The sequence below is a fragment of the Ostrinia nubilalis genome, chromosome 11 (genome assembly GCF_963855985.1).
Source record: "Ostrinia nubilalis chromosome 11, ilOstNubi1.1, whole genome shotgun sequence".
In the NCBI taxonomy this organism is placed as follows: Eukaryota; Metazoa; Arthropoda; class Insecta; order Lepidoptera; family Crambidae; genus Ostrinia; species Ostrinia nubilalis.
In genome coordinates, this window is record NC_087098.1 from 11,629,379 (window position 1) to 11,650,612 (window position 21,234).

Consider the following 21,234-nt stretch of genomic DNA (forward strand, 5'->3'; position numbering starts at 1 on the left):
ATTGTAGAGATATCTCACAGCGATGCATTATGAGCTGTAAGTGAATGTAGATAAGTGACATTATTCTATGCTAATATGCTAAGTACATGACTGTTTTTCTTACTTTATTTACTCTTTTCATATAATTGCTAGCAGATGTCACAAAATAAAACAGTTATACATATTTTATGTTTAAAGGAATACTTGCATGCCTATTGTTGTATATAAAATATTGTTTAATGTTAACCCCTTGTGTTACAGGTGGGCTAAAAGTATTTCACCATTTGTTATCTGAGTAAAACATAACATTAACTTTTTTATACTTTTTGTAGAGTCAAGTAACACCCATAGACACTGATATAACGCAAGTAATACACTGGTGTTACACCTCTTTTCATATTTAAAAGTAAGTATGCACGATGACATAATCTAATATAAACTAGCCAAGTGCGTGTAGTGCACGCGCAGTGTAGACGCGTAGTTGTCCGTCGTTAACACAATATATTTCAGCAAGCAATTACTCCATCTAAAGTCACTTTCAATATTTTCTTCTAAGGAATTTTATTAAGTATGAAATTTTATAATACATGAGTAAAACGACTATTACTCATAAACTAACTGATCTATCTTAATCGCTATAGTTTTTCTTGAAAGGTCATAAAAATCACTGTTACCATGTTTTTTTTTCAGATTTTCAACCCAACCGGTTAGTTTTTAGATTGGGACGCCGAACAAAAATTGGCACTTGAAACTTTAACATTTTGCAAACGGATCCCTAAATCGAAAAATGGTCTTATAAACACCTAAGCCATTTTAAAAGACCTATTCAACGATACCCCACACGATGGGGTAGAAGAAGAATAAAAATTCATTCCCTCTTTACATGTAGGGGAGCTACGCTAAAAAATTTTTTTTTACAAAATTTTATCGTACCGTTTTGTCGGCGTGATTAATATACATACATACCTTCACAAAATAGCAGCTCTCTAGTGCCAATAGTTTCCAAGCAAAACCTCGGACAGACAGACAGACATATCGAAACTATAAGGGTTCCTTCCTTGTCAGGACTACGAACCCCAAATAAAAAACTGGCACCTTATGTAGCAACATAGAAGCTATTTAAAAAAAAAGATCTTTGCGCTCTAGATTCAGGTGTAATGTAAAAAAGGGGGTCAAATCTTCTACATCAGTGTAATTTACTTATTCATTTATTGATCAAGTTTACATCACAGATTCGCTTCCCGTTAATGAGATTTCTAATAAGACTGATTTACTTAGAAGTAAGTGCAGGATATTTGGTGAGGACAGAATTCAGAACTGTTGTGTCCATATTACCACTGTATAGCTAACTGTGTGGAAACGGACCCCCAACAGTACGTATACAGCTGGCGTATATAAACTGAACCAGATTAAAAACTTCAATATCGAGATGCATGATTTTAGTATAAAACGCTACGATTAAATGCAAGGGGATTGTAATACTACAAGTTTTTAATATCGAATAGCGATTATATTCACACTGTAGGTAATTTTATGTGAATATCAGAGCTCTATATATTTTTTTTACTATATTTTCCAGCTGACGGCCTTAAAGTAAAGGCACAGCGCCATCGCTTGACAATCGAAGGAACTAAAGAATGCAGACTTTCTACAACGGCTACGCGAAACGAGGGAATGTGGATTAACCAGTGCGGGCTGACTACTGCAAAGGTTTAATAACACTAACAGGTCCTGTGTGATGTATAACAGAAACAGAAACTTAACCTTTTTGTTTGAGATACGAGTAGTACCTAAAAGATATTGCGGAATGGGTTCCAAGGGAGAGTGAGGACTTTGTTTGTGTGTTGTTTCTACGATAACTATAATTAATTATTAAATTAATTTATATTTATAATCGTCAATTTAAACAGTTGAAATGCATATTTTCTGTGCTCTACCATGTTGCTATTATAAAGAAAAATATGTACTTTGCATTGTTTTCCGTCTTACTTTTCTACGTAATTAATCAGGACTAGACAGAAACACTATTTGTAAATTGCTTTCTACTCCTTGTAATAGCACTCTTCACTTCATCGATGACTATTTTATAATACTAAAAAGAAATCTTCATGCGCACGCGATTAGTCGTGTAATGTAAGAGTTATGACTCTACATTACATCGTTTTAACTTATTAGTAAGCTGTGGTTTTATTGACTAATGCCGCCGTGATGGCGTTTAGATACTGAAAATGTTTACTGACAAATCACTGCATAGACAAATCCTGTTAAGCTTTCAAATTAGTAGTCTACAAGTTTCATTGGTTTATTCTGTAATTTTCGTTTGTATGCATTTGCCAAGTTATTTATATACCAACATAATAACATTTTTATTTTGTACAAATTATTTAGAATGGGGTCCAAATAGTTACTCGAATTTTTGTTTCGATTATCGAGCAACGATTTACCTATATGCTATCAATTTTGGTATGTATTTGTCAAGGGAGTCCGATGCTACTACACAGTGAAGCAGTGGTGGGGCAGCGCTGTTCTGACTTTGCCCTAGTCGCCGCGCGCTGTTGGATGTTGTGACTTCTTTCTGCGCGCGCAGACTGTGATTCTCTCAGGCGCCTTATGAAGCGCTCGCGATTGATGCCTATCTCTGTACTGTTGGTAGGGCCCAAAAGATAAGGAGACATGTAAAGTGCCCCATAAGGGCTACCTTTATTTTACTATATTTTGACGTTCATAAATGCCACCAGTGGTCTAAATTGAATAAAATATTTTTGATTTTGATTTTTGTAGTATTAACTATAAACAAATTCTGCTAACATGTATGATATTTAGAGTTGACTTTCGTTTTGTCTTTTATTATTATGAATGTTTCTTAAAATATGTATCATGCTTAAATGTCTTTTAAAGGTCGTGCTAGATTGATTATTTGTAAAATATTTGTAATTTAATTACTGCGTTACTATAAAAACCTAATAACGCGCTACCTTACAGCACAAAAAGGCAAGGTCTATCTTTATCAGTTATAGAAACCGAAAAGATCAGTGTAAGTGCCAAAACCTCATAACAATAATTACTAAATTGTCTCTAGGTATCATTTTGTATAATAGTTTATTTTCGAGTCTCATTGTTTGCTATTAGTAATTAGATTTTTATTAATAAACGCAAAATTATAGTTCTTTGCTCAACAGTATAAAATAAAATAAATAAAATAAAATCTTTTTATTTACTTTTACAAGAAGGTATTTACATTAATCTGAGGCTGGGGCCTACCTAGTAAGTATATGGATATACCTGTGGCAGGAGGCCCCGCTCTTCTTACACTGGTTACGATAATTTAAGTACATAGGTAATCTTTAACACTAGTATGCAAAATAAAATCATCTTTTTAGATTTCAGTAGAAGTTTTTTACAGAAGCAAATTCTTACAATTTTTAAATATTTAAATAACGGTCGATTCTCACTGTTTGTAAGTGTACGTGCGTGCATGTGTGTGTGTGTGTGTGTGTGTGTGTGTGTGTGTGTGTGTGTGTGTGTGTGTGTGTGTGTGTGTGAGAGAGAGTGTGTGTGTGTGTGTGAGTTTGTGTGCGATGGGTATACACAAGTATCCACAACAACTATACAAGACTTAAAATTAAATGCTGAACCAATTTAGATGAATAAAATTATAGTAAAGATAGAGGAAAGCAAAATTGATTGCTAGTTAGTATGGGGATCAATATTTTTCAAAAATGTAAATTTATGGTATGAGATCTTGTCTGCTAATTTATTGTGAGATTTGTGAGTCAAACTGGTCCAACCCTCTACCCTGAGCACACGTTATCGACCGGGTGAGTTAGTTCCTTAAATGATCAAGGGATGGCGGTGTTGCTTCACTAAAAGCAGATGTTTTTAGTATTGTCTAGATAGACTGTACAAAATGGGCTTACAAAAATTATTAATGTTTAGAAATATGTACTAACACTTAACACAGAAATTAAACCCATAATATCGCAGTTTAACTTAAGCCTGGCTACGTTTTGGATACGTTACCTACATCGCGGTATCAACATTTTTTTTTGGGCTCAGTATAAATGGTTGCGTTATCGACGTGTACTTGGGAGTCCGTTTCTACACAGGCAAAAAGGAACTGACTACTAACTTACTCACTAGTGGACACAAATCAACTTAACCTGTCCTATGAATATTTATATGACTAGTACTAGTATTAGGAATATTAGGAACTTAAGTGTAAAAACCCAAATGCAGACTGATAACTTACTGATGTAGAAGATTTGACTCCCTTTTTTAATTTTTACTCGATATATTTATTTGTATTTTGTGAAGTAATTTGTCAAAAATCAAAATTTAATAAAAGAGGTAAAAATCTCTTTGTTACCTTTTGCATTTACTGCAGTCGATCAAAGATCAAACTATTACATTGATAGTTGATAATAACGATTAGCAACTTAGTGCCCAACGTAGAGCCGGGACTTGGAAGAGAAATTTTATACACATCTCACTAATATTTCAATTTAGCACAGCCTGTCTGATATTACATAGAAGTTTTTTCAGGATGATTAATCTCATTTTCATTAAATTATTAAGTTCTGTCGATATTACATGATGACTATTATTACATTCTCAAGTAAAATGGCGTTACTACAAAAAAAGAAGCGTACGTTTTATCTTACCGATTTGTAGTGAAACAAACTGTGAATAATATAATAATAGTATTAGCTAATGTAAAGTGAAATTATATGCTGTAATAAATTTGGACCTAGGTCATTTATGAAAGGTTTTGAAGGATAGGTCAAATTAAAATTTAAATACCTACTTAATTTTTTTTCATATTATCACCTCGGAAATAAAAATTAAAAAATAGTATAAAAATAGGCTATGAACTCGTATAGAAAAAAGTCACTAGTCGATAATGGGTCACCGCTCTTATCTACATCCAATGATTGTGTTTTTGTGTCTTGATCCTAAAAGTAAAATTTTTACCTGAGTGTTGGATGCTTAAAAAATACAACAAAAAGTTAGTCGCGAGCGAGCAAAAGTAATTAATACAAGTTATAGTTGTTATCGTACTAAAATTGTATGGTAAGTAGTTATGACGTAATGTATGGACTAAAATTATGAATATTAATAATATCCTCCTTTTTTAAGTCGGTTAAAAATACAAAAAGGAGTCAAAGCTGCTACATCAGTGGGGTGAAGCGAAGTTCACTTCCTCGTTTGCGGTTAAGCAAGGATTAGAACGGGCTTAATTTCAATCGCGAGCACCGTGTGAGGTGTCTGAAAGAATCTGGGCACAGCTCGAGGCCTAGGCTCGAGGCGACTGGGGCAGAATCAGAACAGCGCTGCCCCCGCCACTGCTCCACTGTGTAGCAACGGACTCCCTGACTGTGAACTTAGCATACTTGTATTATATAACAAGCAGGACCAAAAACTTTGTCATCGCGATGCAGGCTCAATGTTTTGGAAAATATAAAAGTTTGCTTTATTGCTAGTACAAAAGGGCTCAGTTTTAAAGAAAAGTCATCGCTTGTAAAATCTATACCAGCCTGGTATATAACCTGGTATTACCAGGTAGAGACTGTTGGGACAGCTTATTGTACTAGGTCCTCAAAAGACAAATTTAATCTTTATGTTCTTTCTAATAATGGTTACATTTCACTGTATTGTACGTATACTAAACAAAACAGTGAGGTACTATCAATAATAACATCGGTCATTATCGTTAACTAAACCAGTTTAGGTATTTTACAAATTAAAAGACAAATAAAGTGAATGGGGCTAAAATATTCAAAGAACTGCTTAGGCACAGAATAAATAGTAGGTATAGCTTAGTTAGGGCACGATCACGACACGAAGGCCTTACTTACTGAAGGACATCTTCTAAAATAATTCATAAGGTACGATTACAGGCTGGAGACTGAAAAAGAATCACAATTTTGAGACGAATAAGGCTTGAAAACGATGTACATAATATTATTCTGTGATGGTAATAGAGCAGGCTATACATAATGTTTTAATGTCATCAAAAGGTCTTGCATGATAATATATTTTGTCTCATTAGCTAGTGTTTGAATGTTGTAGTGCCTAAGTAGATAAATCACTGAGTATCACTGCCGTAGTATTATTATTTTTGTCGATGATCAATCTATTAAATTAATTGTTGATAATAACGATCGGCAACTTAGACCAATGTAAAGTCGGGAATTTGTCTTCTAATAGGAAGACAAATATTATGTAATCTCACCAATATTTTTATTCAGCACAGCTTGTCTAATAATTACATAGAAGTTTTTACAGGTCAATATTCTCATTTTCATGAAATTATTAAATTATTTCGTTATTATTAAGTTCTCAAGAACAGTGGCGTTACCACAAGGGTTTTATCTTACTGATTTGTATTGAAAGAAATTGTGAAATATTGGGTAATTTAAACTCAAATTAAGCTGTAACGGGGCCAGGTGATTTAAGAATGGTTTTAAAACTGCTTTAAAATGCTTATTTTGGATGTAAATCTAGGTCAAATTAAAATTTAAATAGGTACTAAATGTTTTTTTATAATATCTTCTGAAATAAAAATGAAAGAATATAATATTAGATAACAAACTCGTATTGAATAAAGTCACCAGTAAGTTATCACTCTTATTTCCAAAGCCAATGGTATCAGATCACAATGTTTTTATTTTTTGTTTGTCTTTATCTTTAAAGTACATTTTTTACCTGCGCTATGGATGCTTAAATGCATCCGGTAAGTTAGGCAAGAGCGAACAATTACAAGTTCTGCTTTGTGTAGAACTAGTCCTACTGAATAGCTGTAATAATTTGTTTACTCTTCTTTATTTCACTAATTGGTTGTTTAGTTTTATGAATTGCTTTCAGACATGCATCCAATTGTGCGTATTGAATCATAATTAATACAAATCATCCTTGTTAAGTTGTTATTGTACTGAAATTTTAAGGTAGGTAATGTTAATGTATAAACAAAAATTATGATTAGGTATTAATAATAAAAATACAAAAAGGAGTCAAAGCTGCTACATCAGTGGGGTGAAGCGAAGTTCACTTCTTCGTGTGCGGTGAAGCAACGATTAGGTCGGGCTTAGTTTCAATCGCGAGCACCGTGTGAGGTGTCTGAAAGATTCGGGGTACGGCACGAGGCCAGAGAGACGCATGCGGCGTCGGAGTCGGCGCGCGCAGCGAGTGTCCCCCCATGCAGCCACTGCGCGGCGACTGGGGCAGAATCTGAACAGCGCTGCCCCACCCACTGCTCCACTGTGTAGCAACGGACTCCCTGACTGTGAACCTAGCATACTTGTATATATAACAAGCAGGGCCTAAAACTTTGTCATCGCGATGCAGGCACAATGTTTTGGAAATATCTAAAAGTTTGCTCTATTGCTAGTACAAAAGGGCTCAGTTTTAAAGAAAAGTCATCGCTTGTAAAATCTATACCAGGTAGAGACTGTTGGGACTGCTTATTGTACTAGGTCCTCAAAAGACAAGTTTAATCTTTATGTTCTTTCTAATAATGGTTACATTTCACTGTATTGTACGTATACCAAACAAAACAATGAGGTACTATCAATAATAACATCGGTCATTATCGTTAACTAAACCAGTTTAGGTATTTTACAAATTAAAAGACAAATAAAGTGAATGGGGCTAAAATATTCAAAGAACTGCTTAGGCACAGAATAAATAGTAGGTATAGCTTAGTTACGGCACGATCACGAAGGCCTTACTTACTGAAGGACATCTTCTAAAATAATTCATGAGGTACGATTACAGGCTGGAGCCTGAAAAAGGAATCACAATTTTGAGACGAATAAGGCTTGTTAATGTCATCAAATTAAAGGTCTTGCATGATAATATATTTTGTCTCTTTAGCTAGTGTTTGAATATTGTAGTGCCTTAGTAGATAAATCACTGAGTATCACTGCCGTAGTATTATTATTTTTGTCGATGATCAATCTATTAAATTAATTGTTGATAATAACGATCGGCAACTTAGCCCAATGTAAAGTCGGGAATTTGTCTTCTAATAGGAAGACAAATTAATATTATGTAATCTCACCAATATTTTTATTCAGCACAGCTTGTCTAATAATTACATAGAAGTTTTTACAGGTCGATATTCTCATTTTCATGAAATTATTAAATTATTTCGTTATTATTAAGTTATCAAGAACAGTGGCGTTACCACAAGGGTGCGTAGGTTTTATCTTACTGATTTGTATTGAAAGAAATTGTGAAATATTAGGTAATGTAAACTCAAATTAAGCTGTAACGGGGCTAGGTAATTTAAGAATGGTTTTAAAACTGCTTTAAAATGGTTATTTTGGATGTAAATCTGGGTCAGATTAAAATTTAAATAGGTACTAAATGTTTTTTCATAATATCATCTGAAATGAAAATGAAAGAATATAATATTAGATACTTAATCTACACTAATATTATAAAGAGAAAAACTTTGTTTTTTTGTTTGTAATGAATAGGCTCAAAAACTACTGGACCGTTCATAAAAATTCTTTCACCATTCGAAAGCTACATTATCCACGAGTAACATAGGCTAAATTTTATTTTGGAAAAAAATAGAGCCACCAGTAAGTTATCACTCTTATTTCCAAAGCCAATGGTATCACAATGTTTTTATTCTTTGTTTGTCTTGATCTTTAAAGTATTTTTTTTACCTGAGCTATGGATGCTTAAATGCATCCGGTAAGTTAGGCAAGAGCGAACAATTACAAGTTCTGCTTTGTGTAGAACTAGCCCTACTGAATAGCTGTAATAATTTGTTTAGTCTACTCTTCTTTATTTTACTAATTGGTTGTTTAGTTTTATGAATTGCTTTCAGACATGCGGCCAATTGTGCGTATTGAATCATAATTAATACAAATCATCCTTGTTAAGTTGTTATTGTACTGAAATTTTAAGGTAGGTAATGTTAATGTATGAACAAAAATTATGATTAAGTATTAATAATAAAAATACAAAAAGGAGTCAAAGTGGGGTGAAGCGAAGTTCACTTCTTCGTGTGCGGTGAAGCAACGATTAGGTCGGGCTTAGTTTCAATCGCGAGCACCGTGTGAGGTGTCTGAAAGATTCGGGGTACCTACGGCACGAGGCCAGAGCGACGCTTGAGGCGTCGGAGTCGGCGCGCGCAGCGAGTGTCCCCCCATGCAGCCACTGCGCGGCGACTGGGGCAGAATCTGAACAGCGCTGCCCCCGCCACTGCTCCACTGTGTAGCAACGGACTCCCTGACTGTGATCCTAGCATACTTGTATATATAACAAGCAGGACCAAAAACTTTGTCATCGCGATGCAGGCTCAATGTTTTGGAAATAATTAAAAGTTTGCTCTATTGCTAGTACAAAAGGGCTCAGTTTTAAAGAAAAGTCATCGCTTGTAAAATCTGTAGAGACTGTTGGGACAGCTTATTGTACTAGGTCCTCAAAAGACAAGTTTAATCTTTATGTTCTTTCTAATAATGGTTATATTTCATTGTATTGTAGGTACGTATTGCCAAACAAAGTAATGAGGCATTATCATTAATGACATTAGTCGTTATCGTTAACTAAACCAGTTTAAGTAATTTAAAAATTATGATACAAATATTGTGAATGGGACGAAATATACAAATGAAGGTCTTACTTACGCCTACGATAACAGACTGGAGCCTGAAAAAGGATATCTCACAAATTGAGATGAATAAGGCTTGAAAACGATATATTATTCTGCAATGGTGGTAGGGTTTACCCGCATGACGGGGTTGCATGGCAACATATCTAGTCACATTAGCTCGTTTTTCGAATGCAGTAGTAACAGAACAGTAGATATTGATAAGGTACAAGTTAGTTTTATTCCTAATTGGATCAATTTATTTGTTTTAAGATCTTTTCTGAGACCTGTTCCACACAAAGACATCTTCCACAAAATCCAAAATCACTGTATCACTGTCGTGGTATTACATTTATTGTAAAAAATATGGTTTCCTTTTATCTATACGTAATACCAACCTACGCGAGTAATAACCGAAAATATCAGCATTAAAGAAGGAAAGGAAAAATTGGTACTATCATAATTCAAGTGTTCAAGATTTTCACCAATTTCCAAATTCATTTATGTTATTTTGTAAAAATGTATAATGTTCCAGATATTTTATTTATTTAAGTAGGGGATATTTTGTAGATCATTTGTGTACTGACAGATTCCTTATTTTATTACGAATTTTTATTTTAATTATTTTGCAGAAGTCGTGATGATAGATCATTTTGTGGTGCTTGCTCTGTACTTTCTTGTAGAGGTGTCATACCTACCTACTTATTTAGTTCGTTTCATCAAAAATCGATGGCGTTGTTGATTCTTGGGTCGATGCTCAAATTAATATCGATAGAAACATAACCCCTATTACTCACGACACAGTTCATACAATCGCATATCAGCAACAATTCTGCAATGAGCTGTCCGAAGGGTGGTCTCTACCTGCTAAAGCATTCTCTACAATGTTAGTTCTTAATAGTGACAATTGATGGCGCTGTCCCCTAAAATGAGGCCTTATAATTTTGATGCATCTCATTTATTTAAAAAATTAAGACGTATTTTAGATTTTTTTCTAACACTAACGCTCAAACATAATGACTGATCGATATTAAATAATTTAAAACAAAGAAAAGTTAACTGCTTTGAGCAAAACACTTTAAAAATAAAATATTGCCAAAACTATGCACACCATTCCTGCATCGCGGTGACAAAGTTTTTTTTCTTGTTTGGAACATATACGGTTGACTTGGTTCAACAGTCAGGGAGTCCGTTGCTACACAGTGAAGCAGTGGATAGGGCAGCGCTGTTCTGATACTGCCCCGGTCTCTACTAGGTCGATGCTTGGAGGGCCATCGCACCACGTTCAGATCCCGGCGCTATACGTTGGAAACTCAGATTGGCCGCGTGCTAACTCATTCAGATGACTCATTCTTGAGGAAAGAAGGACAACTTCACCCCACTGATGTAGCAAATTTGACTTCCTTTTTGTATTTATTTTAAATATTCTTGTTTTAACGTTATTGATTCAGTTTTCAGTGATAAATCAGTTTTGTCAAGTAATTATCAAGAAAATGCGTCTACTACTTTAGTCGTTAATGTTATTATGTATGCAGTGTCGGAGGAACAACGCTGCCTCTGCCGCTGTTCGACCATGTAGTAATAACGGAGACGGACTCCCCGAAAGTGTACTAAATTACCAAAATCTACTGTATTTATGATTTTGTAGAAAGCTAGGTCGATAAAAAAATTAAGCATTGGCAAAATAGTTATTTGAACAAGTTACGAAATTCATTCGTAGTAGATGGTTTACTGTTATTGTTACTGTTATTTTTTGTGGAATAAATGACTATACTATGACTTTAACTACAATACTTTGAATGCTGAACGCCTAAGAAAATAATTACTTAATTAAAAGAAATTATTAAAAAGTTTTCACGCCTTCCATTGTAAAATAGTTCAATATGATTTAAAATGCAATCTTGGTCAAAAACCATTTTCTAGAGGAGTTCGCTCGTTTAATACCCATCGGTGGACATTGAGATAAAGATTGTATTTATTAAAAAAAAGTTTAAATAAAATAGCACTACATATTCAGTTACTTTGTTTCGTTTAGGGTGGTCTGTCTTTATTAACCTCGTACAACCAAAACTGACCATTATTTCCTTAGCATCAAGGATGTAATTTGCCCTTTTAATGTGTTTTAAGTATATTAGGTGGTCCCCTCTGCGCAAAAGCAAGTTTTGTGGCACTTGATAGAGTTTTATTTAAATGTGACGTCACATTTTTGTACGAGTAAGGGTTAAAACGCTATCCTCAATCGCGATATTGAAGTTTTATTCCCAGCTTGTTTTAAATAGGGTCGTTGTGGCTTCAAAGCCGGGGAGTCCGTTGCTACACAGTACAGCAGTGGTGGGGCAGCGCTGTTCTAATACTGCCCCGGCCAACGCGCAGTAGCAGTGAGTTGTCATCTCACTGCGCGCATGTTCATTACTGATAATATTAATAACCATAATGGTAGCAATCATGGAGCCCTGCTCCAAATACAACTGGAGTTGCAAATTTGACTCCCTTTTTGATTTTTTAAATTATTTTCTTTATGTTTTCTTGAAGTTGATGACGTATGTTATAATCCTAAACTTCATGTGCCCATGGATGAATTGACACATTTTATTGGCCTGATTCTAAGTTTTAATACTTTGTAATATTATTATGTAAATATCATTGAAATTAAAATTTTATTTTAAAACAATACCTGGCCAATATTTTAAGTATTATGAAAGTCATTCCGTTTAGCAGGGTTGGAAAAATATTCATACTTGTATAGGCTATTATCTTGAAGTACAGTCCGCCCGGAAATATGTAACAAACTACAATTATGTATTTAGGTCGTAGATTATCAAGCACAAGACGGAATTTTCGACACTGGTGATGGAAGTTTTTGTTTGTTCGTTTTGAAGTGATTTGAGAATATAAGAATGAAAAAGTGAGTTAAAAATATAGCTAGTCAATGAAATTGTAAACATAACAAATCTACAATTAATTTAACAATTACCTATTCTATTATTTACCCTAATAACTTTATCATCTAATAGGTAGGCATAAACAATATTACATATAAAAAATACTTAAAAAAACAGTAAAAAATTCAAAAAATTAACATTACTTTCCACCTATAAGCAATTTCCAATGTGATAACTTCACAGAATGTAAAAAAAGATAGCAAAAATATAGGTAAAATATGAGATTAAAATATTTTTTTCCATGATTTTTTATGTCATCATGGATTTAAAATTATTTCGGGGCGGACTTTACCATTACCTAAAGGATAACAATGGTAGCCCTAGCCAGCCAATATAACCGGTCAAATGCCAAGGTCAGCGGGCAAAACGGGCCGTCGTCGCCCTACATCGCCACTCTTTTCATAAAAAGGTGTTTTACTTCCACTAATTTGGTTAATGGCCAGTGGTCGTTAGTTTAAATTGATAGAAAATGGGTATTATTTTTTCCGACCGGCAGTTAAAAGTAATCATTACTAGTAAGAACTTAAAGGTTAGGTACTTATAACTTCCTTCAATGATCATATTTACAAGTGTTTATTTTGCTACGTTCATATATTTTTAGACAGATGGCGCTGTATTATAAACTGAGCCATTTTAGAATAGGACAGTAAAGTGTATTTTTTATGTATTATTAAAAGATTTTGCTTTAAAATTGTTTCACTACGTTAACGTTAATTAATTGTTATTTAATTGATAAAAAAAGCATGACAGAGGAAGAAATATTTCTGATACTAGTACATTTTGCATACCAAACCTGCATCGCGGTGACGAAGTTTTTATCCATGCTGGTTATATAAATTGTGATTTAGAGACTCGTTCGGGAGTCCGTTGCTACACAGTGAAGCAGTGGTGACGGCAGCGCTGTTCTAACACTGCCCTAGTCGCCGCGTAGTAGATGTTTGGGGGGACATCTCACTGCGTGCGCTGATTTTGATACCTCGTCGAGCGTGTCACTAACCACCCTTTGTATTGCACAGTCAATGGTCTAACAAAGTGCTTGCACTTGCCCCACTGAAGTAGCAAATTTGACTTCCTTTTTGTTTTGGTTTAAATTTTTATACAGGTCCTATTCAAATGCAACAACTTTCCTACAGGACCGATATCCTTAATGAAAAAAAAAAATCACTTCCATACTTATTAGCTGTTTATCAGTAAACAGCTAATAAGTATGGAAGTGAATTTGTATGAAAAGGTTTTATTAGATCCATCTCTTGGGGAAAGTTGCAGAATCAATGCTTTTTGTTTGATTATTCTGCAGGTATAATAATTGGTCATTTGTAATTTATTGTAGTGTTTTTTTTTAATTCTCTCAAGTTTAATAAAACTCAATAAAGTGTCAATAACAATAATTACAGTAAACAAGAAATAGTGCAGTTTAAAATTATGTTCTGAAATCCTTGGCATATATGAATGAGCGTGTAATGTGTAGGTATGTTAGATTATATTAATAAGTAGTTGGTCCTCCTGCTTGCCTAAAATTTGATCTAATACCCGCCACCGGCCATTGATAAGTTCACTTAAAAAACCGGTCGCATGCAAGGCAAGGTCACGCAGCGGAAGAAGATACAACGTTTTTTACCATTATTTTAAAAATTTTCGAAGTTATAACTAGACGCAAAAATAGACATAGCTCCTAGTACATAAGTATGTATTAAAAAAAATTAAATTAAAAAAAAATCTTTATTTCAATCTTTGTGTATATTTTAAGAAACAACATTTTATCTTAATCTAGGTTTTTAACAATTTAAAATGTAACGTTTTTATTATTTTGGATTTTTTTCAGAAGTTCTATTTTTCACACACGGTAAAAATTTATTTTATTGTTAAAACACAAAACTTAAATTCTAGTCCGTAATATCCGTTGACCAAAAAAAAAAATCGTCATCATCAAAAACAATCTTAATATTATCGTTCATTTTGCGCGGTCCATTCTCACATTCCTTAACATGTGTGCGTGTGGCCGTGCCGTGTGCGTACTCCCCTCGGAAACCTGAATCGCGATATCAAAGTTTTTTTTCCAGTTTAGTATAAGATACAGCCAATACAGTGCTAAAGTGGGGAGTCCAGTGTACCATATTGTAGATTACAGTAAAGCAGTGGTTGGGTAGAGCTGCCCTAATTCTGCCCTGCAGCGTAGCGGTGGCCTTCGGAGTTCGTCCTCAGAAGACACTGCTGCGTTGCGCCCCGACGCGTCGCGCTGCGTGCGTCGCGTCGGTCCGACGGCCAAACGCCTCACCTCATCGGCCTGCGCCGCGCCGTGTCCGATCCGACATAAATGTCGTTCTCCTCCGTTGCTGTGAATCGTAACGTAACGTGTAAACGTGTAAATCTTACGTCTTTCCAGCTGTTAACTGAAGTCGCCCTGTGTCTCCCTTTTTTGTTTAATTTTTTTTACATGTTGATGTAAATAAATAAATAATTAATATCCTTGGACATTTTACACTGCGCCGCTAGTACCAAACTAAGCAAAGCTTGTACTATGGGTACTAGACAACGGATATAAACGTACTTAAATATTTTTTTTTGTAAATACATACATAATATACATAGAAAACACCCAGACCCGTCGCAGAAATTAAAATTCATCATTTCAATTTCTGCCCGACCGGGAATCGAACCCGGGACCTCTCGGCATAGTAGTCCGTTCTGAACCACTACATCAAACGGCCGACTTTTTCACGGTTTTTTTACGGGCTCCTTGAACATGAATTTAAATTGAATCATAGACATGCTTATATTTGCATCGAGCTAAGAGTTACATTTGAAGTTCATATTACAACAAAATGTTTTGAGACTCTTCAAATTGATTTGGATAAATTTTATTTAACAGAAATTAAATCTTAGAACACGCATAATTTATTAAAAACATTAGGTATAACTTATGAAAACTTTAAAGAACATGTTTTATACAGTTTTAAGCAGTAAATGAGTACTGCTCATACAATGATGTAATAATATGATTTTAAGACGATAGATCCCGTGCAGTTGCGGTTTTGCATCCTACTGCGGGTATACATGGTGCTAATAAGATAATCTCTTAAAAGTAGGTGCTTCAAAGCAAAACAAATTGAACACCACAAATAGACAGCTTTATTTGTGTCATGGTTAATTATGTATACCTACTTAAATACATATTATGTAGGTACATATTTTTAACCGCAAGATATTGTGGTACTTAATTTGAATACTTACCATGATTTACTTAAATAGAAAAAAAAGGACGAGGTCAAGTTATGATCAACGAATTCTATAATTACCTATTATTTGATAATGTTAGTAACCACAAAAAGGTTTTACAGTCAGGTAATTTAATAATTTGTTTTTATATCTACTTTGGAAGTATTTCCAAAAGAGAAATTTTAACATGTATTATTTTTTTAATAATATGGATTTTGTTCTTGAACATTAAAATATATTTATCCTCAGTTTATGTAAAACTAATTCACCTAATATCTCTAAATATTATTTAAACGGCCTTTAGAATCACGACACTTTGATTTGGTTTCGAAACTAACATTTCGCAGTTGCATTAAGTTTAATGACTTTGGTTGTTGCGTTAATAAATTAGGTCTAAGAGGGCAAAATATCCTTGTCATATAGCCGCCCACTCAAAGGTAGCTTGTAAATCAATCCGATCGAATAGCTTCGTTGAATAGCGCTATAAATGTCTGTTCACATTACAAACATTTACAAACCGAATAAGACATAGCCTAAAATACTATCAATATTAACACTTTAACGTCTGGTTGTTTTGGCGAAAGATTGTGTTAGAATTTTTAGGCTGTGGCAGACAACGCTTTGGCCGTTCGAAACATCTGAACATCGCCGAAAGGTCCAAACCCAATACGTGTTCAATTCCGTTGTATGCAAAACAAATGGAATATTTATGCGTGGGTATAATTGGAAAATCGTCAATCAAAAGATTGTTGATTTGATACGGAGCTGATTTATTGCAACGCTGCTTTATTAATACAGGTTTAACTGATTTTATAAGGATAAAGTTTTACTACATTCGCGTGTTGAGGGCACATTCGTCGTGTATTGGCATAAATTACTTATCGCGGGCTTGTATTAACTTTCATGTTGGGGGTATTCTATGTGGGTATGTGGACTGGCTTTTAGACAGTGAGTAATGCTGGGGCTGGGGCTAGCATGTGCGCGATTATCGTGTATGATGATTTTTAATTTTATTCATGGCCGACAATAAGACCGCTAAAATGATTAAGGGCTGATTTTTCAATCGTCGGATAACTTTTAACTGAAGAATAAGTTGTGGCACATTAAGACTGGGTTGCACCATCTTACTTTGACTGTAACAAACGTCAATTAATCTGTCAAACTCCATACAAAATCCACCGGTTATCGTTATAGTTACAGTCCAAGTTTGGTGGTGCAACTCAGCCTAACAGTTTCAGTATGGAAAATTATGTCAAAATTACATGTTTATTCTTCTGTTAAAAGATATCTGTCGATTGAAAAATCGGCCCTAAGGATATGCCACAAGGTATTATAATAATCATTTCAGAGATCGGTATTGACACAGGTATTGATGTTATTATGTTTTATGGTTAATCCTTGTTGATCGAAGGGTTAATCCGCCAAATCAATTTAGGCCCATTTACCTAAGCGAAGATATTTTTTTGACGTAAATAAAAGGTGAAATAGGGACTTTTTTCTTTTATTTCAATCATCATTTCTCAAGTTAGGGATCTGAAAATATGTATTTATGTCATTGGTAAGAAATTAAGTGTTTTCGATTGCAGGATGCTTTATCACCTTAAATAACAATGTGAATTGATTGACGGATTTTGATGAAATGAAAATACGAGTAGGCTGTTATGAATGTGATAAATCTATCAGTCTATTAGGGCAGTCGGACGAAAGCTAACTAATTCGGCAAATAATAGTTAGGTAGATACCTACTTAACTGAAAATATAAAATACTTTATTATGAAAAAAAAAATCGTTTCATGTCTTTCCGCTGTCAATCACAACGATAGTAATTGCAGAACATGTCATGGCTATGACTATATCAAATACTGCTGTAAAGGGGAATTTCATTTTGTAAAACATACCTACATGGACATTTAAATGCTTGGTCTACACTAATATTATAAAGAGGAAAACTTTGTTTGTTTGTTTGTTTGTTTGTTTGTTTGTTTAGTTGTAATGGATAGGCTCAAAAACTACTGGACCGATTTTAAAAATTCTTTCACCATTCGAAAGCTACATAACTCAGGAGTAACATAGGCTAAATTTTATTTTGGAAAAAAGTAGGGTCCCGTAAAATATTTGGGATTTTCATAAGACGTGGAAAAGCGCCATCTATCGTCATTGGTTAAAATCTTCTTGCGCCTGACAAAAATTTTTGAGGTACGTAAATATTCATGAAGGCAAAGCTGTCAAACGCCATCTATCGACATCATTAGTAAATTAGTAACTAAATATTACATGTACTATGAATAGCGCTGTTCGTAAATAATATTGAAAATTTAATAAATAAAGATATTTTATGTAACTGAACCATTCACTGTATGTACCTATTTGAATCATTCACTGTGTTTAAACGAGGAAATCAAAGTGTTAATTAGTGGCTTTTTACAAAGTTCCTTGCAAATTCTTACTATGTGCCGCCATCTACCGAGATGAATATTAGGGTACGGTTCAGCGGCGGACAAATGGGATGGGCGCGTGGGCGATCGTAGTTAAATAGGATAAGAATTACCTACTTCGTTTTTATTTTCTGGATGTAATTTGTAAATTTTTTGGTAGGGTCTTTATTTTAATTACTTAGGTTGGTAGGTACCTACTTACTTATTTGATTTTAATGATAATTACTATAGGTACGTATAATTTTAGTAGAAAGAAAGGTCATTGAATGACTAAGTGACTCACTCACTCATCACGAAGTCTCAGAAACTACAAGTCTCAAGAGTTCTCAGGGGTTAATGGTCTATTCCACCTGGCTTTGATCACCAAGATGATCAAAGTGGACTCCAGTTAAATTATTTTTTTAGTGTTCTTTGATCACCTATAAATAAACCATACCTCTGAATTGTCACATACATGTCCAATTTGTTTATTGCGGTTTTTAGAAAATATCAAAAATGTTACAAAACAAAATATGTAGTACAACAATTGGACATGAGTGACTATTCAGAGGAGGTGTGATTTGTTTGTAGATGATCAAAGGACACTAAAATAATAATTTAACTAGAGTCCACTTGGCTCACCCAGGACATCGTATCCGTGGGTGATCAAAGGCACAGAATAAATTCAAAGGACACTAAATTGTCGCTGTAAGTCCACTTTGATCACCTGGCTGATCAAAGCCAGGTGATCAAAGTGGAATACACCTCCTTTTAGAACGTAGGTAGTCACTAAGACGAAATTTTGCAAAATTCAACCCTTATGGGAGTTAAAAAGGGGGTTAGAAGTTTGTATTGCAGTCCTCGGTTTTTAAAGTAAGAGACTTGAAAGTTAAAGTGTATGCTCACTATGATCTCTAGATATTGTGGAGGTGTACATATACTGTTCGGTACACTGTGGTACTGTGTACACATCGGTTTGCCGACGATATTGTGGTCATGGCAGAATCGTTGGAAGATCTTGACACAATGCTCGAAGACCTTAATCGATTTTCCCAACAGGTAGGCCTGAGGATGAACATGGACAAAACGAAGCTTATGCCGAATGTCCATGTTGCGCCCTACCCAGTTTCAGTTGGGAGCTCAATTCTCGAGATTGTCGACAAGTAGGTATGTCTACCTCTGACAAACGATACAGCTAGGTAGGTCCAATTTCGAGAAGGAGGTCAATCGTCGAATCCAACTCGGCTGGGCAGCGTTCGGGAAACTACGCAACATCTTTTCTTTTCGTCCAAAATACCTCAATGCCTGAAGACTAGAGTGTATAACCAATGTGTGTTACCAGTGATAACTGTGGCTCGGAAACGTGGCCTCTCACTATAGGCCTTATACAGAAGCTCAGTTGCACAGCGTGCTATGGAGAGGGCTATGCTTGGTGTTTCTTTGCGAGATCGAATCAGAAATGAGGAGATCCGTAAACGAACCAAAGTCGCTGACATAGCCCGACGGATTAGCAAACTGAAGTGGCAATGGGCAGGGCACATAGTACGCAGAACTGATGGTCGATGGGGCAGAATGGTTCTGGAATGGATGCCGCGTACCGGAAAACGTAGCGTGGGACTTCCACCTACAAGGTGGACCGACGAAATCGTAAAGGTAGCAGGGAAGCGCTGGACGCAGGCCGCTTCCAATCGATCAACATGGAAAGCATTGGGGGAGGCCTATGTTCAGCAGTGGACGTCCTATGGCTGAAATGGTGGTGGTGGTGGTGGTACTTATACTGAAAATGTATCATTAGAAATCAACTACGGGGGCTAAGGAGATAAAAGGAGGGTTGGAAGTTTATATTATGAAAGTCCTGTGTTTAAAGTAAGAGAGTTGAAATTTAAAATGTATGCGCTATAGATGCTAATAGCGGATTTTACGAAACTCCACCCCTAATGGAGTAAAACGAGATCCACGCGTACGAAGTCGCGGGCGGCCGCTAGTAAGTTATAATTTTAAACTGCGTTCCATGAACAGTTTATTAAAATGCTTTGCTTTTACATTTATATTCGATGTTTAATTAGTAGTTTTATTTTATTTAGGTCGACTTTTATAACGGACTGCCCTTTGCCTACGACTTCGCCTAGATTTCAACATTTTAGATACAGTTAGTTTTAAAAGGAATCAGAAATATGGTTTTGTAGTTGAGCCTTTATTATTTAGTTCCAAAAACTTTAATTTAGTGTATGGTTAATGTTACACTTGCATTTTCTACCATAAATTATTTTTTAACCGACTTTAAAAAAAGGAGGAGGTGCTTAATTCGAATGTATGTTTTTTTAGCTTGAGAGGTGGTAATTCCTAAACAATCCTATTTTTTAAAACACATATTTTAGTCCCATTAACCCCTCGTTTCACAACAATAGGTGACAATAGTTTATAATTATTGTGGTCCAGTGGACGGAGATTTGTTACGTCATAAATCTACTTACACCACAGAATAATAATAAGTACTACGTACTTACACTACAAAATACGAAACGTCGATACATATCGAGTATTTCGTCAACTTTCATACCGGGGGCGTAGCTCAGATGGTAGAGCGCTCGCTTAGCATGCGAGAGGTACCGGGATCGATACCCGGCGCCTCCAAATACTGAAGGACGTCTGATGTTTTGTTTTAGGTTGTTTACCAATAATATATTTCTTTTTTTTCTTCTCTTTTTATTCCCTTGGAAATAAATAAGTATATCGATTCTTTTTTTTTACATTGCACATTGAGCTTAGTCCCGAACTAAGCTTGTGCTATTGACACCCGATACTTAACGGATATGAAATACTTTGTTTTTGTAAAAATTTTTTTTTGCAAAAAAAGTAGGTAGGTAGGGTGGAATTTTGTAGTTTCTTTGTGTTGTGGAATTTTGTTTGTTTTGTTGAACGCGGCCAGAACCATGCCAGATCAGAGGGTTGATGAGTGTGAGTTTACATCAAACGTCCTCAGTCCTCACTAGTGAGCGGGTTAAAAACATATGAAAATTTTAGTTCTTGAAAGTTTCCGCTAGGGGCGCTGTACAATCCGTCATATTACATTTATTGT

General features: G+C 34.9%; 1 non-coding gene across 1 annotated transcript; it reads left to right on the top strand.

Annotated features, from left to right (window-relative positions):
• The first annotated feature begins 20,716 nt into the window (after positions 1–20,716).
• Trnaa-agc (transfer RNA alanine (anticodon AGC)) lies at positions 20,717–20,789 on the top strand. The gene has a single exon. It is a non-coding gene; the product is annotated as a tRNA-Ala (tRNA).
• Positions 20,790–21,234: the final 445 nt, after the last annotated feature.